General features: G+C 40.2%; 1 protein-coding gene across 1 annotated transcript in view; it reads right to left on the reverse strand.

The window, feature by feature from the left end:
• CCDC186 (coiled-coil domain containing 186) overlaps positions 1-3,018 on the reverse strand; it is a 40,453-nt gene extending 37,435 nt beyond the window's left edge. The window contains exon 1 of the mRNA XM_054581554.1: positions 2,801-3,018. The gene's annotated coding sequence lies outside the window, so the exon portion shown is untranslated. The remainder of the gene's footprint in view (positions 1-2,800) is intronic.
• Between the last annotated feature and the right edge of the window lie 12,445 nt (positions 3,019-15,463).

Here is a 15,463-nt window from a genome sequence, read left to right on the forward strand (position 1 = left end):
AGAAATTATGGTCCATCAAGATTCCAGGAAAAAGAGGGTAAGGGGCCACATCACATAACACATTATCAAGTTGTATGTCATATTATGAGCTTGGTATCTTAGATCCATGCAATTTTGTTATCTCTAATAACTTTTAAAGCACAAAGTTATTATTACAGAAATCTTATTTTGAAGCTAGTTGTATGGAGCTCACGATTTGAATTTTAATGAGCCTAAGAAAACATGAAGTACTTTCTGCTAATTTTCCCCCCAAATCTGAAAATTCAAAGGAGAAAAGAAACTTGACCTGTACACAGTTCCCTTTACAAAAAGGAAGGCTAATAACCTTAAAATAAATGAGAGAGAGAGAACATGTAAGTCTGACTTACATTAAGGAGTTCTGATTCATGTTTAAATTTGAAACCACCTCTGGCCTGGGCTTGGTTAATTTGGAACGATGTAGTTTATTAAAAAATCAAATTATCCATTAGCACTTACTACATAATCATCCCCACAGTATATTATCAGTTTGTGTCTCTTAATGACAAATACATTGACAATCCAATCAGTATTTTCCTTTCCTGGGTTTAATTTCCACTGTGTATCTATCGCCCTTTCACCCTAATATTTTTCCTTTTGTTTACTTCTTAGCTGAAACAGGTATTTAAAATCTTAGTAACTGAGAAAAAATTCCAAGGACAGATATGAAATAATATAAGATCAGAAGGTTATTTGTAAATTTCAATTATCTGTGATCCCACTTGTTGCCCTGAAATGAGTATTAAATATAACATTCACAATACTGTAAACTCAGTGTCATGTTTATGAGAAATGTGAGAATTGGCTTTAGTGATTTAAAGCTAGAGATAACAGGTAAAAGAAAAATCTAAATTTTATTCTAAGAAAAATAACAGAACTTAAGGTTAAGGATTCTTTAACATGAAACTGATGGTTTCGTAAACTAGAGTTGATTACTAGTTATCCTTCAAAGGCAAAGATGATTCTTCTAAGTCTGTAAATAAGGCTACTTTGTCCTATCATCTTTCCCTAAAGAGTGGGACTACTGCTACGCTGTTTTATCTTTCCGATGTCAGAATGTAGCTGTAAAGAGATGTTTTTACATTAAATATACTAGGCAAATTATCATTAGCTATGCCGTCATTGGGTAGCATCAAAGAGCAACTCCTGAGTCTATGGGTGAATGAATAAAAGTTATAGACTGGTTACTGTGCTATACCACTCTTTTTGTATTAGCAATAAATAAGCCTCTGATATACCAGTCACTGTGCACTGTGGAATCTCCACTATTTAAAGAAACCTTCAAGTTTATATGCAAGTATTCTGAATTAGACATGGTCTTAAAAATAAAATCAATATAAACACAACCCATACATTTCCAGGCAATAAAAACAATATAAACAAAAGCAGAACATTTCCAGATAGATTTGTAATTATACATGTTTGCCTATTACAATGTAAGAAGGAGTTTTAATTCTTTAAATTCTGCAAGATTGGCGAACTACTCAAAACCTTCACTGAATTTTAAATAACATGAAAAGACCATAAGGGGAAAAAGAACGAGGCCAATCATCACTGTTTCCTATTTGCGTAATGGTGAATAAAGGATTGAAAAGTAGCTGTACAGAGAGAACAGTAAACTTGATACGCAGGTAGATACTTCAGTTTCACTATCAATGTCTTTAGAACCTTAATCTTTCCCACAAGATCAACACTGCAAATATGAAGGTGTAGTCAGCAGTTAGGAAGGCTACACCCACTAGCATACCTACACACTTAATAGACCTTTTCTTTTTCTTGAATGACTACCAGCACATCTCTTCAAACACTGTTCCACTGACTTACTGCACATTTTCCTTGGAAAAACTCCCACTCTATCATTTTGGAAGAAACAAAAAAGCTGGGCATCAAGGGAACATGACATATGCACAGAAAAAATTGACCAAATGCCTGGGACGGAACAGCGTATCTTTGCTATACTATCTTATTCCCATAGCCAAGACGACTATCAAGTGGAAAAGGCAGTTTCTAACACAAATGTCATGACTCCAAAGGCTGGCCTCTTTCCTCTAAACAAAATCAAGATGTGAATATTTGCTGTACTCACTAAATTGTTAACAGCTGAGCAATAACCACACCTGCACTAGTTCCCCAGGATTGCTACTACGGGACCTGTGGAAGGAGCATTACCATTTTACACGTTAGGGAGAGTCACAAATGTGAAATATCCTCCTTACCAGCCAAGGTTTATCACATGTCTTGATGTCTTTGGAAGAAAGGCAACATAAAAACAAAGACCAGATCTTTCATAGTCACAATCCCGAAGAACCGTTTCTTAGTTACTTAAAAATCACAGTAATGGCAGTGTTCAGAAGAGCGTAGAAAGTGGTCACAACAATAAACATCAAACACACACACACACACACAAATACACACAATCAACTTGAACAGACGAGGAAAGAAATAGGCGATTGAGTCAATGAAAGATCGCAAGCAGGCGGAGCTGAGCAGTTCGCATTGGGAGGCCAATCAGCCCAAACTCCGCCGCTCTCCAGGCACCGCTCAGGAGGCGCGGGCCCTGCGACCCCCGGCAACCCCTCCAGCCGCGTCTACGCCGGCAGCCCGGGACCAAGGGCGGGCGGGAGGGAGGAAAAGAGACCATAAACTCCGTTCCCCAGAGCCCGCCTTCTCCTATCTCCTGGGAGCCGCCCGGGGATATGCAGGACTGCGTGCAAGAGGGGAAGCCCCGCCACGCCGCCGCCGCGACTCCCCCGTCCGCCCCGGGCGTCCCTCAGGCACTCACCCCACTTCTCCGAGCCTCACACCGTACCCCTAACGAGGCCGCTAGAGCTCCGGCTTAGGAAGCAACTTCTCCATTGCCAGGTGCGGCAGACCAGGAGATGTGGGGGACAGCGGTGGAAAACACGGTGGACACCGCGCTCTCCCCGCAGCAGCTTCCCCAAAGCCCCGCGGAGCTGACACATCAACAAAGATGGCGGCGATGCTGAAACCGGCCCTGCTACAGCTGAGGGGGCGGGGCTCCCTGGGGGAGCCAATCAGCGCGGTGCGGCCGGTGTGACACAACGCACCTTGGGCCAATGTAACCTGTCCGCAGTGGGCGGCCGGCGAAGCGCCGCCTCCGGTCCCAGAGTCGCCAGTCTGGCTAGCCACTCTGGGCACCCACGCTCGGGCGAAGCCGGTTGTGCAGTAGCTAGTCCTGCCCTACCTCTTGCGCTCCTACGGGGACAGGCGAATTACTTCTTCCTATAGGATGCACTCATTGGATGTAATACTCCTCACCCTTTGGCCCTCCCTCGTATTAGTCATGAGCATAAAGCGATAAAAGAGAATTCGAAATTATGACTTCCCAGCTTTGATGAGCAAACCTTGCACCTGACGTAGGCAGAGTCATCAGGAGTAGCCTAGCTGCCCTTCTGATAATTCTTCCTTGGTAGAGGCTCTGGGGGTTTCCATACTACCGCGTTCCTGTCCACAGCGTGGCACCTTCTACCATTGTTTGATAATAAACTGCTGGTGCGTTCCTGTCTGGCACCTGACCGTAAGCTGCTTGAGCACCGGGTCTGTCCTCTCCCGGCTGGGATACTCAGCGGGCAGCATGGGTTTTGACATGCAGGAGCTGCTCAATAATTAGCAACGAAAAGTGATTGTGGGTGGGAGAAGTGTATTGACTACAGTGGCCTATTTGGGTCTGAAGAAGTCAGGTGAGCAGTTTTAGTTTGTGGAGATTTTACAAACCTCCTCTATCCAGTGAAGTAATGTTCTTCTGGTTTAGGGCTTATGCACGACTCGAGTGAAAATAGCTAATTCTGACAGTGGTCAATGCAAGTGTTTCTAAAGCAAAACTGTTAGGACAAAGGTCTCAAGGTCGGGGCAGTTCTAAATGTTACGTCTTACTAAATGTTAAAACATAGCACGGTACTTTATAGATGCAGCTGTGAACAGGATGCGCTGATAGAACTCAACCAGATGAAAGCAGCCCACTGCAAAGAAGAAATCAACATGTAGTTGATGAAATATTATATATAAGCAATGGCAAAACTTTCCTTTGGGGAAGGCACAGCTTCGCAGATAAATCCCAGTTCCTTTACTTGCTTTGTACATGAATCCCAGTTCCTTTACTTGCTGCTGGCAAATAAAACTACCCTGTGATAGTTGTGATAGTTTTTGTTTGTTTGTTTTGAATATATCATACCAAGTGGTGAACTCCTTGAGTTCAGTAACAAAACTTGCTACCATTCTGTTAAGCTTTGTTACAAACTCCTGGCAAAATAGAGGTAGGGAGAGACGGAAAATAAAGAAATCACTTTAAAAAAAGTTGTGTAACTCTCTTCCTCTTTCCTTTTAAACAGGAAATGGCACCACCCTCCTTAAATGAAGATACTGCATTAAAACACTTTTGTAGTTGACCAAATATTCTGAGAAATATTATTCCAAGGGGAAAAACTGAAGAAGATTTAATCTTTTTATAATACTCATTGTCAGTAATAACATTCATATTTTTATTTCTGAAATATATATTAGTAGAAAATATGTAAGTAATTATGTCTTCCAGGAATCAAAATTTTCAGTATTGGGGAAGCAAAATACAAATATAAAATCAAATTAAGTAAAGACAAACCGCACAATTCTAAATTTGAATTTAGAAATATTCATATAAACTTATGGGGCATTTTTTTTTTTTTGTCATTTAAAAAAAGTCTGTACACTGGAAAGGCCAAGTACAATGACCAATCCAAATTCTCCAGACTATCATCTTTATATATAATTTCCCACCGAAAAATTCACCTAGACTCCTGTTGGAGATCAAGAGCTGATTCTAAGTGTGGGGCAAGAAATCTACAAGACAGCCCAGATCATGTTGTTTATACCAGAAAAGAGAAAGAAAGCAAAGATAATAGGAGTTGGGTCAAAAAAACTCGGGAGGCAATTTAAAGGTGCTTCCACAGTTCGAAGACAAGACAACTTTAGCATTCAAAAGTAATAACAACAACAATTGATTGAGACAGGTCTATTATGTTAAAAATCAATGAGTGTGCTGATTTTGGTCACCCCTGGAGGACACCAAAGAATCATCACAATCTGAAAACAAAAGAATCAGGCATGCTACCTTTCCTGTTAAAAACTGAACCTCGATTAATTGGTTGACATGGAAAAGTTCTTTATAGAGTTCCAGGTAACAAATGCAGAAGATAGACTATCACCATTTTGCAAATCCTGATGAAATAATGGATCTATGAAATGATCATCAGTGAGTCTAGAATCACTAGATGAAAAGCTGATGGGAAACTTGACAGTGGATGGTTGGGGCTGAAAACACTTGAACCTGCTAGACCTATTTTAATATCCCCCAAAGAGAACAACTCGGTATCAAGCATCTTCTGATGTCATGCAAAAAGCAGCAAGTTTTCAACCCATGTGCCATGGCACACTGGTGTGCCACAAGAATTTTTAAAACATGCAGTACCTGACTAATTAGTCAGGGGCACTGACCTCTTTTCACTTAGATTGTCAAATTTAAAAATGACAACAACCAAGATAAAAATAGCTGTCTGGTATGAACGAATCAAAGATATACCTATATTTTTGTCAGATTGGCAAAAATATATATATATTGATGTGCCACAGAAATTTAGTAATTATGTTTGTCATGAGATGAAAAAGGTTGAAAATCAGTGCAGTAGAGGATTACAACACCACCTGTGAAGTATTCTTGTAGGGGATGCAATCAACAAAATCCAGTGTGAGAAAGACTGCTGTTACTTTGCTATGATTTGTAACAAAATGAAAGAATTAAAAGAGACATCTCTTTTAAAAATACATAATGCAAACATAGGATCTTGTTTGGAGCTTGATTTTAACATATCAACTATTAAAAACCATGAAACAATCTGAAAATTTTAAATACTAATTGTATGATATTAAGTTATTTTTAAAGGTGAGATAAATTTTGGTGATTTTTATAAAAGCCATAATCTTTTAAGTATTCATATTTAAATATATATGAAAACATACACAGTCCAAGAAAGTACTCAAAAAATAGAATAAAAACAACCCCACATTGACAGGATTATGTCAAAGGAGCGCTCAATAGCAACACAGTTGCACAGCTGGAACAAATTAAGTGAGGAAATAATGTAGTGTTGGATTATAAACCAAGATACAAAATAAATGTCATACTAATATATACAAAGGCAGATGATTGAATATGTTAACAGATGGAGGAGACAAATCTCCATGCAAATGATTTACAGATAATTTCTGTAGGTGCCCCGCCCTTCAGAAGTGGAAATAGAACATTTCTCCTTTAGTTGTAGACTGCACATATAGACTTCCTTGTAAAGTGTATGGTATGGAAGAGGAGGGGGGAAAGAGAAACTTTGTAGTAGAGAAACCTGACAAACTCTTGCTAGGTGTTCACGGAAAACATAATTGTTATAAATCATGTTCATAGGACATGCACTTGATATGATGCAATACCAATGGCACTTCAGCTCTGTAGTCTTCCTTCCAATAACCCCTAACTCCAGTCTTACCATGAGAAAAACATCAGACAAATTCCAGCAATAAGGCATCCTACTAAGGGCCTGGGAGTACTCCTGCAAGCTGTCAACGTCACCCACACAGGGACAGTCTGAGTAACTGCCATAGCCAAGAAGAGCCTAAGGAGCCATGACAACTAAATGTAATGCAGTATCTTCAATGGGATCCTGACTCAGAAAAATGATACTACATAAAAACAAAGGAAATCTATGTAAATTATGGACTTCAGTAGTAATGCATCAATATTGGCTCCTTAATTGTAACAATATATCCTACTAATTTAACCTCAGTAATAAAGTTACTAAAGTGTGTATGGCTTTTATGGTAACTCTGTACTGTCTTCTTAATTCATTCTGTAAATTTAAAACTCTTCAAAAAAAAATATGTTAAAAAGAAAGTTAGGAAACAAGTCCTGGCTGGGTAGCTCAGTTGGTTAGAGCATTATCCCCATACGCCAAGGCTGTGAGTTGATCTCTGGTCAGAGCAGACAAGAATCAACCAATGAATGCATAAATAAATGGAAGAACAAATCAGTATTTCTCTCACTCCCCCCTCAAAATCAATGAATAAAAATTTTTTTTAAAAGAAAAGTAAAAATTTGTTTTAAAACAACGGGGGGAGGGGTGGTAGAAGCCCACAAAACTGACTGAATTGGTCATGTTAACACTAGTGATGGATACGGGAGGGTACCAGTTTTTATCACAACTTGTTTGAAAGGCCCATAATTTTAAACAAAGTTTTAAAAATATTTTATTTAGATAACAATATAGAATAACTTCTCCCAGTAAGGGGGAAAAATGTGATCACATGTGTTTAGTTTCCAAGACGAGGCAGAAGCAGTGATTAATTTTAAAAATCTGGTAAGACTTTTAAGTGGTCAATGCCACTCAAAGGACTTTGGCGGAGACAGGTCTGCCAACTTAAACTCAAATTTCGCTCTCGAAGACCCCAGGGATGCCTTCCTAGAAGAAGCTAGAACAATTCCCGCAAAGGAACTTTCTGCGCCCGCGGAGGAACTTTCTGCGGCTCCTCGCTCTTGCACCACCCTGGGGCCGCGCCGCACCACCGAGGCTCCAATGCCGCTTCCGCTTCCGAGACACGCGGAGGGCGCGTGTGGGTGGCCGGGGGCACACTGGGGTGCAGACTGCGCAGGCGCCGCGCTGGGCCTGGGAGGCGTGCTGAGCGCCCTTGAAGCGCTGCTGCGCGGCGGGGGCTCCCAGGCACAGGCTGACGCCACTACGGCCAGACTTCAGAGACAAGTTGCCGTCAGCGGCCCTTTTGTGTCTTTCCAGGTCAGGGGTCCCAGGCGTAGGGGGAGTGAAAGCGTGTGGGCTGTGGGGCTTTGGTCTTTGGGAGGCCGGACGTTGGGCGCTGGACGTTGAGATCGGGCGTTGAGGTCAGGCGTTGAGCAGGAACAAGGGCCGTGGAAGTAGAGGATGGAAGGGTGAAGGAGGCCTTGGTGTCTCAGCTGGGAAGGGTGTGTCTAGGGTTGGAGGTTTTGACACGGGGAGGACACCGTACCGAGGAAAGGAGCAAGGGTGGAATTGAGCCCCTGGGCAAGCGAAGACCCTGCAGTAGGTTTGGAAAATAGCACGTCCGGGTTTGACTCTCCAAAATGTGAATGTCAGCTTACAGTCCATGAGGAGACCTTTTCCCTCTTCTCTCTAAAAGAAACTGGTTTGTGGATTCATTGCCTTTGATTAATTCAAAGTTACGGTGCAAACAATAAGAAAAATAAAGTTCCCCCCGCCTCCCTCCTACCCCGAATAGGAAAGGAAGATGCGCCCCAGCATTGGCTTAAACATGGGTAAACCAGCACTGGTTTATTAAGCAAGTGTTTATAGCATGTCTGCTGTGTGCCAATCGCTTTCTGGCAGTCGGCGCCTGCTGGAAATATGCTTGCCCTGTTGGCTTCTGCAGTATGGAAGATATTTCTGGTTCCCGTGTTGGGCCACCTATTGAATGAGAAATTGCGCAGCCTAGGGATCTGACCTGGATTTTTTTTTTTTTTTTTTTTTTTTTTAAATTTCAGCTGTTAAGATATAGACGGTGGATGGGGGCGGGGGGCGGATGTGCTGGAAGCAAGTTCACGTTTTCACCTTCTCAGGTCTCCCTTCTTCTTCTGCAGGAATAAAGAGATACGAATATTTTAATTTTCAAAGTATTTCCATCTTAAATTGTGCAAACGGGTCCCCTTGGAGTGGAAGAAATTCTTTATATGTGAGAGTGGGATATAAAAGTAAAGTATTAGAGAGAATGTTAGCCTTTTAATTAGTAAGCACCAGCTACTGTGCTAAATTGGTTACATACAGTCTTGCATTTAATCCTCATGATTGGGAATTATAAGGAAGTTACTATTGTTGGCCACATTTTATAGCCACTGAATCCTAGAAAGGTGAAGTGATTTCATTGAGATAGCACAGCTAAACGAGGACCATGAGACTGTTCAGACTTGGGCTTGACCCACTTTAAAGGTCCTGTTCTGTGGATCCCTTGAGTTTCATAGCTTTAAAACTGTTTCCTTTGAGTAGCCTTTTCTCAGTACAGTTTTCAGGAAGACAAAAGCAAACTTTACAGAAGAAAGAAAAAGTTACAGCTAGGGAATTGCTGCATGCATTTGGGGGCTGGGGGGTGTTATTAAAAGACCCTAAATCCATTAAATTTTATGGATTTAGCTGGGCCATGAGGCTGTGGTCTCCAGGAAGGAAAGGAGAAGGCCTACAACACTGTTAGTGTATCTTGGAATGCCCCTGTCGTCCTAAGCAAAGAGGAGCAGGCTTCCAGTGGAGGGGAAAAAAGAGAAACCACAAAGCATTTGCCCTGAGGGAGCTTCAGGTCTTGTGGGGGTCAGAGCAGGAAGCACAGAACCAAAGGGCAATACAAAGCAAAGGTCTTAGTTTTGCCTTCCGAACTGTGTAAGTTAGTGGCTCCCAGTCCATTGCTATTTCACTGCATCAGTGATTCCTTTAACATAAAATTTGTGGACCTTTCTGATTAACCTCATGTTAGCTAAGGAAACATGTGACTAATTACTATGAATTTGAGGATGATCATAAATACATTTTTACTCATCATCAGCAGCGTATGAAAATTGTGGATTGTTTATGGGGGAAACTGCTTGTTTTAAAGTCAGGTAGAGTTAGCCCATGAGGTATCACGACCCTTGCACCAAGTATCGGTTACCGCTCCGCGCTTGTGTACCAGAAGTCTGCAGCCCAAGACCGGCCACACTGCCTCATGGTATAGAGCCTGCCGCAGTGTACCCAGTGGTTGTCACAGGTTGAAGTCACGTAGGGATAAATGCAGATTCTTACTCAGCCTTAAGTCTGTATGTGTGTTAAAATTTTATAGAACTAGAAATCAAAAGAAAAAAGGCAATTTTATCATATAATAATTACACAGTGTAAAAAACAGTAAGTTCCAGTTGATTTTAGGTGACTGTGAATTTTGTGTGTATTCACAGTGGTCCTGGCTACTTGACTCAAAAGCTGACGCCTAATTGGAGTAGTTTTCAAATCAGGGATAGCAGGATTCCTCTGTTGACAGGGTGTCGGCCGGCCCACTTTTGGAATCCTGTGCTCAGTCAGGGGAGTCATGTCTGTCTGAGGATTTCTGAACTAGACAAAGTCCAGAATCACGAGGAGTTTGGAAGGTGCGTTTCATCAGCAGGGGAAGGACCTGGAGGAAAGGAGACGCGATGGCTGACTCAGGTGTTTGAAAGGCTGTGGTCACAGGGCAGCGAGAGGAGCCAGTCAGGAGGAAAAAGTACCGTCTTTGAAAGCACAATGCAATACAGTTGGATGTTCAAAATGAAAGAAGGTGTAATAAGCTTCTAGTTAATAGAACAGGTCTAGGTGTCTCTGTGCCCTGGATATTGTAATGAACATTCCTGAATAGGGAGAGGCCAGTGAGGTGTCCTTCTACCTCAATTTTCCACAGTAGGTGGAGCTTCTTTTAAGCTCAAATCCTTATTTGCTGCTTAAACTTTTTATAATGGGTCAAAGACTGATTCTGTTGTTGTCGTTGTTCCCTAAAGTCAAATATATTCACTAATTTTGGGGTTTTGAAAAGTTAATATAAAACATGAAGTTGTGCTATTAAATTTCAGTGAACCTTGACATGATGTAATTCTCCATCTAAGGCTGCCAGGTGTAGATTCAAACAGTGAATTTTGTTTCTCCTGTCCAAGTTGTAATGAAAACAGTGCCACAGTTCATTTTAAATGGTTGTATGATGCAAATATCTTTTGAATCCCTCATTGTACAGAGTACCATGGTAGGTGCTATGAGTAATCAGAGGATTATATTGTTTGTTAATTGTTTAAAAATAGGACTTGTTCCTGCATTTGAACTATCTAAAGTAACCTAGAAGACAGACATAACTGTTTATAGGTAACTAATACGGGGTAGTAAGATGCCAGTCCACTAGATCGACTCTCAGCATAACCAAATACAGTCAGGATAGGTTTTTTTCTGGAGTTGTATACTGCATTTTAAGCGTCCCACTTGAGAATATGACTATACTCTAGTTTTGTGGTTTGAATATTACTGTGACACTTTACCTGGTTTATAGTAACTACACATTAGGAAAGAAAGGTTTAATTTAATATGCAATTATATTTTAATCTTTCCAGTGCTTTGTTCTATAAAAGTAATTCATCCTTAACTATAGTTTGAAATATAAAAAAGACAGTGAAAAAGATTCCCTCATCAAACTACCTATGCCAGAACTCACTGTTATTTAAATTTTAATATGTTTCATTCATCTTTTTAAATGGAGCTTGGTTCTTTTTTTGAAGTTATAATTTTATTGAATACACAGGGTCCTTTTCTTCTGATTTTTTTCACTTGCTGTTCTAACAGACATTTTACAATGTTTTAAAAACTAGGGCTCTAAATGGTAGTGTATTCTGTCTAGTAGAAGCATCACAGTTAAGTTTTTTACCTAATTTTTTCCAGCCATTTAAAAAAATATATTTATTTATTTTAGAGAGGGGGGAAGGGAGGGAGAGAGGGAGAGAAACATTATCTTTGATTGGTTGCCTCTCCCACACCCCCAACTGGCGATCTGGCCTGCCAGCCAGGCATGTCCCCTGACTAGGACTCTAAAAGGTGACCTTTCAGTTTGCAGGATGGCGCTCAATCCACTGAGCCAAACCAGCCAGAACTTTTGGGCCATTTTAAATGGACATGTATACATGCAGGATTTTTTTTTTTTTATGTTCAGGATTGTTTTAATGGATGATTTCTAGAAGTAGAGTGGCTAGGGATGTTTTTTAAGGCTCTTTAGATATATAATGGGTTGACCAAGGAAGTTTATTTCATTTTTTCCTGTGTGATGGCTCTAGTAGCACTTAGTTGTCTTTAACTTCTTTCAAAACAATTTTGAAACAATTTTGTTAGATTGTATTGTGACAGCTGTTGTATCAGCATGAAAACTCATCATAATTGGTGAATTTTTGTGCAGCCATTTTAATATTGAAGATATGCAACATTTTCGGCATATTATGCTTTATTATTTCAAGAAAAGGTAAAAATGCAACTGAAATGCAAAAAAAGATTTGTGCAGTGTGTGGAAAAGGTGCTGGGACTGATCGAACCTGTCAAAAGTGGTAGCGACATCTTGGTACTATTGACATATCGGCCAAATAACTCTTTGCTGTGCGGCTATCTTATGCACTGGAAGATATTTAGCAGCAGCCCTGGCCTCCACCCACTGGAAGCCAATAGTGAGAGACAGGCGACATACTCAGAATATCCAAATCAATAAAGTTATTGATGAAAATGAAAAATGTGTCTTTTATTTTATGGAAAACACATGTAACGGACTTTTGGTCAACCCAGTATGTATGTATATTTATTGCCAAATTGTTTCCCAGAAAGGGCATGTTAATTTTATGTTCCTTTCAATAATGAGTGTTCTTTTTAATTGCACCCATGCTAGGTAGAAATTAATACATAGTTATTTCACTTCAAAATTTTTTTAATTGCAAATAATGTTGATTGGTTTCCCCCCTTTGTTTATCAGTCTTCATCCTCTTGTGCATCCTATTCATGCCCTTTGCATATTTATTGGTATCCGTATCTATTGGGCTGCAAATAAGAATCTGGAGATCAAAGCCGGACTGAGGACTCAAGGATGCCAACAGGGACACCAGGCTCTTTGCGTTTTCTGCAATTTCTTATGTTTATTGCTTTCTGATTGCAACATGGGGACAGATCTTCAGGCCACAGGTCCATGTTGCAGAAAGAAAGGGGTGAAGGGCCCTGCTAGCCAAATTTGTCTCTGCTTTGCAGAAAAGGACAGAGCTTTTAGAGAAGCCTCAGCACAGAACTTTGACGTGGACAACATTGTTTCACTCACACTGGCAGTTCAGAGGTAGAGGAGGGCACTTGGGTTATTCATCCACTGTCTGCTCCAGTGGCTGGATGTTTTTACTGTTTATACCACCTTTAAAGCGTATCAAATTTATCATCTTTGTATTAATACTTATTGCCTGGACCCGTTAGTGGTTTTTGTAAGTTTTTAACTGTGCATATCATCATGTTTGCTGTCATGCCCTTGGTAATATTTTATAAATTTTAGATTAAAATGAAAAAACAAAAACAAACTTTTCACTCTCTAATAAATTAATGGCAGACTGATTGGGAAGCAAAATCCAAGATGTAGATTTGTGTATAGTGCGATGAGTAGACGAGATCTGTTTGATACTACTTTGTTGTGGTGGGGTTTTTGTTGTTGTTGTTGTTGTTGTTGTTGTTTTGAGTTAATTGAGGTGGCCTATAGTCCAGTATATGCTCAGTGTCAGAAAAATGAGTTGTTTTTGGTTGTATTTGTACCTGTTAAATCAAATTGATTGTTTCTAGAATATTTATCACTGTTTGTGTGTGTGTGTGTGTGTGACTAATGTCCTTCTCATTGCATATTGAATTTCTCCTCCATTATTGTGAGTCAAAGATTTCTCTGAACTCTTTTGTTCTGTTTTATTAATAATTACATTCCACCCTTATTTTGCTTATTTGTGTAACACATGTTTTAGTCCTTTTAATTTTCAACCTTACCATATAATTTTGTTTTATGTGTGCCTTTGGTGCATAACATCAAGTTGGGTGTTTTTCTTCCTGGGTCTCTTTTTTCCTGTGTTAATTGAGACTAAACCATTGATACTTAAATTACTTGGGCTTGGTTCTGTTATCTCATTTCATGTTTCTCTTTACTGTGCTTGAATTTTTTCGATTAGATTTAGATTTTCTTTGCTGTATTTTTATTCTTCTGGTAGTGACCCTGATATTTTAGTGCGCATCCTTTATATTGTACAGAGTCTAGAGTTACCCTGTATTTGAGTCCCCACCGAATTTCCCCGGAGGTTATTTTCCTTTTTAATTTCACAGTATTGCTCTGTTTTCTCACTGCACCCAACATTGCGTTGAGTAATTCTCAGTCTGGTCCTCCAGGTCAGGTGTGCTTATTGCTACAGCTGTGCTCTCCTGGCAGGAAGGGTCTCCGACTGTAGCTGCCCGTCTGCAGACCTTCTATCAGGGGTCCTCCCAGGATCTGAGAGTTCCCCGCCATTGAATGTGCCTTTGGATCTCTTCTTTATTATTTCATTATTTTCTGGATTGTCACTGGATTAAGCGAGGCCTAATTTAAAGCAGAAGATGAGATGAAAGTTTCAGGACACCAAGAGGGAGAATTTTTCTGCCATTTATCTTCTATTCACAACAATGTTAAATGAACAGCATTTAGATATTACTCATGCTAGTTTCAGCTCTTTGTGATTCTTTTTTTCCTGAACAGTTTTGGGAAGATGGGCAAAAGTTTTGCCTGCAGCCCGCAGGCAAAGCTGTTAGGTCACTACTTCAAAGAGTTGTTTGCCCATTTTTATTACATCCCCTGGGTGGGCAGGACACTGATTATTTTTAAGATTAAGAGAGTAATAACACACCAGTGTAATTTCTGGATAGAGGTTTCCCAAGTGCACTTTGCAACAACATATGCATGTGTGTCTTATTTGCAGAGAAAGGTGCACACAGATAAGTGCTTTAAAAGCAGTAGAGAGAAATTAAAATTTATGGAAATTTAACTGCAGATTATCAAAGCAGAGGTTTTGGGGAAAATGCAAGAAATAGGGGTCAGCTGAGGAAAACTGTGAAGGAGGACAAGGAAGGAAAGCATTTACCAGGCAGATGAGGGCAAGGGTATTCTGGATAGTATTTGGGTTGGACAAAAAGCCTGTTAATGTAATGGATTTTTGTGTTTTTTTTTATGTTAATAAAATGAACCATTTTTCATTTTCACCAATAATTTTATTGATTTGGATATTTTGAGTATGTCGCCTGTCTCCTGCTATTGGCTTCTAGTGGGTAGAGGCCAGGGGTACTACCCACAGGGGAAGATGCTAAACATCTTCCAACCATAAGACAGCCCCACAGCAAAGAATCATTTGGCCAGGATGTCACTAGTACCAAAAAACTTCGCAAACTACTTCTGACACATTCGATCAGTCCCAGCACCTTCTCCATACACTGCACAAATCTTTTTCTGTGTTTCATTCGCATTTTTACCTTTCTTCAAATAATAAAGCATAATATGCTGAAAATGCTGTGTATCTTCTTCCGACTTCAATATCAAAATGGCTGCACAAAAATTTACCAGTTTCGATAAGTTTTTTAAAAAATGCGTGCTGATATGACAGCTGTCACAATACAATCTAACAAAATTGTTTCAAAGGAAGTTAAAGACAGCCAATCACTACTAGAGCCATCACACAGAAAAAACATCATGGACTTTTGGGCCAACCCACAAGTTGAGCACATTCAAGGACAGACATAGCTGAGCATCAAGTATGAGAGGGTAGGGGGACCCTGAGAGTCTAGGAAGGTAGGTGATGATCCGACTTAAACAA

Source organism: Pteronotus mesoamericanus, unplaced genomic scaffold (assembly GCF_021234165.1).
Source record: "Pteronotus mesoamericanus isolate MK-2021 breed Mesoamerican mustached bat unplaced genomic scaffold, CSHL_Meso_final contig_657, whole genome shotgun sequence".
Lineage (NCBI taxonomy): Eukaryota > Metazoa > Chordata > Mammalia > Chiroptera > Mormoopidae > Pteronotus > Pteronotus mesoamericanus.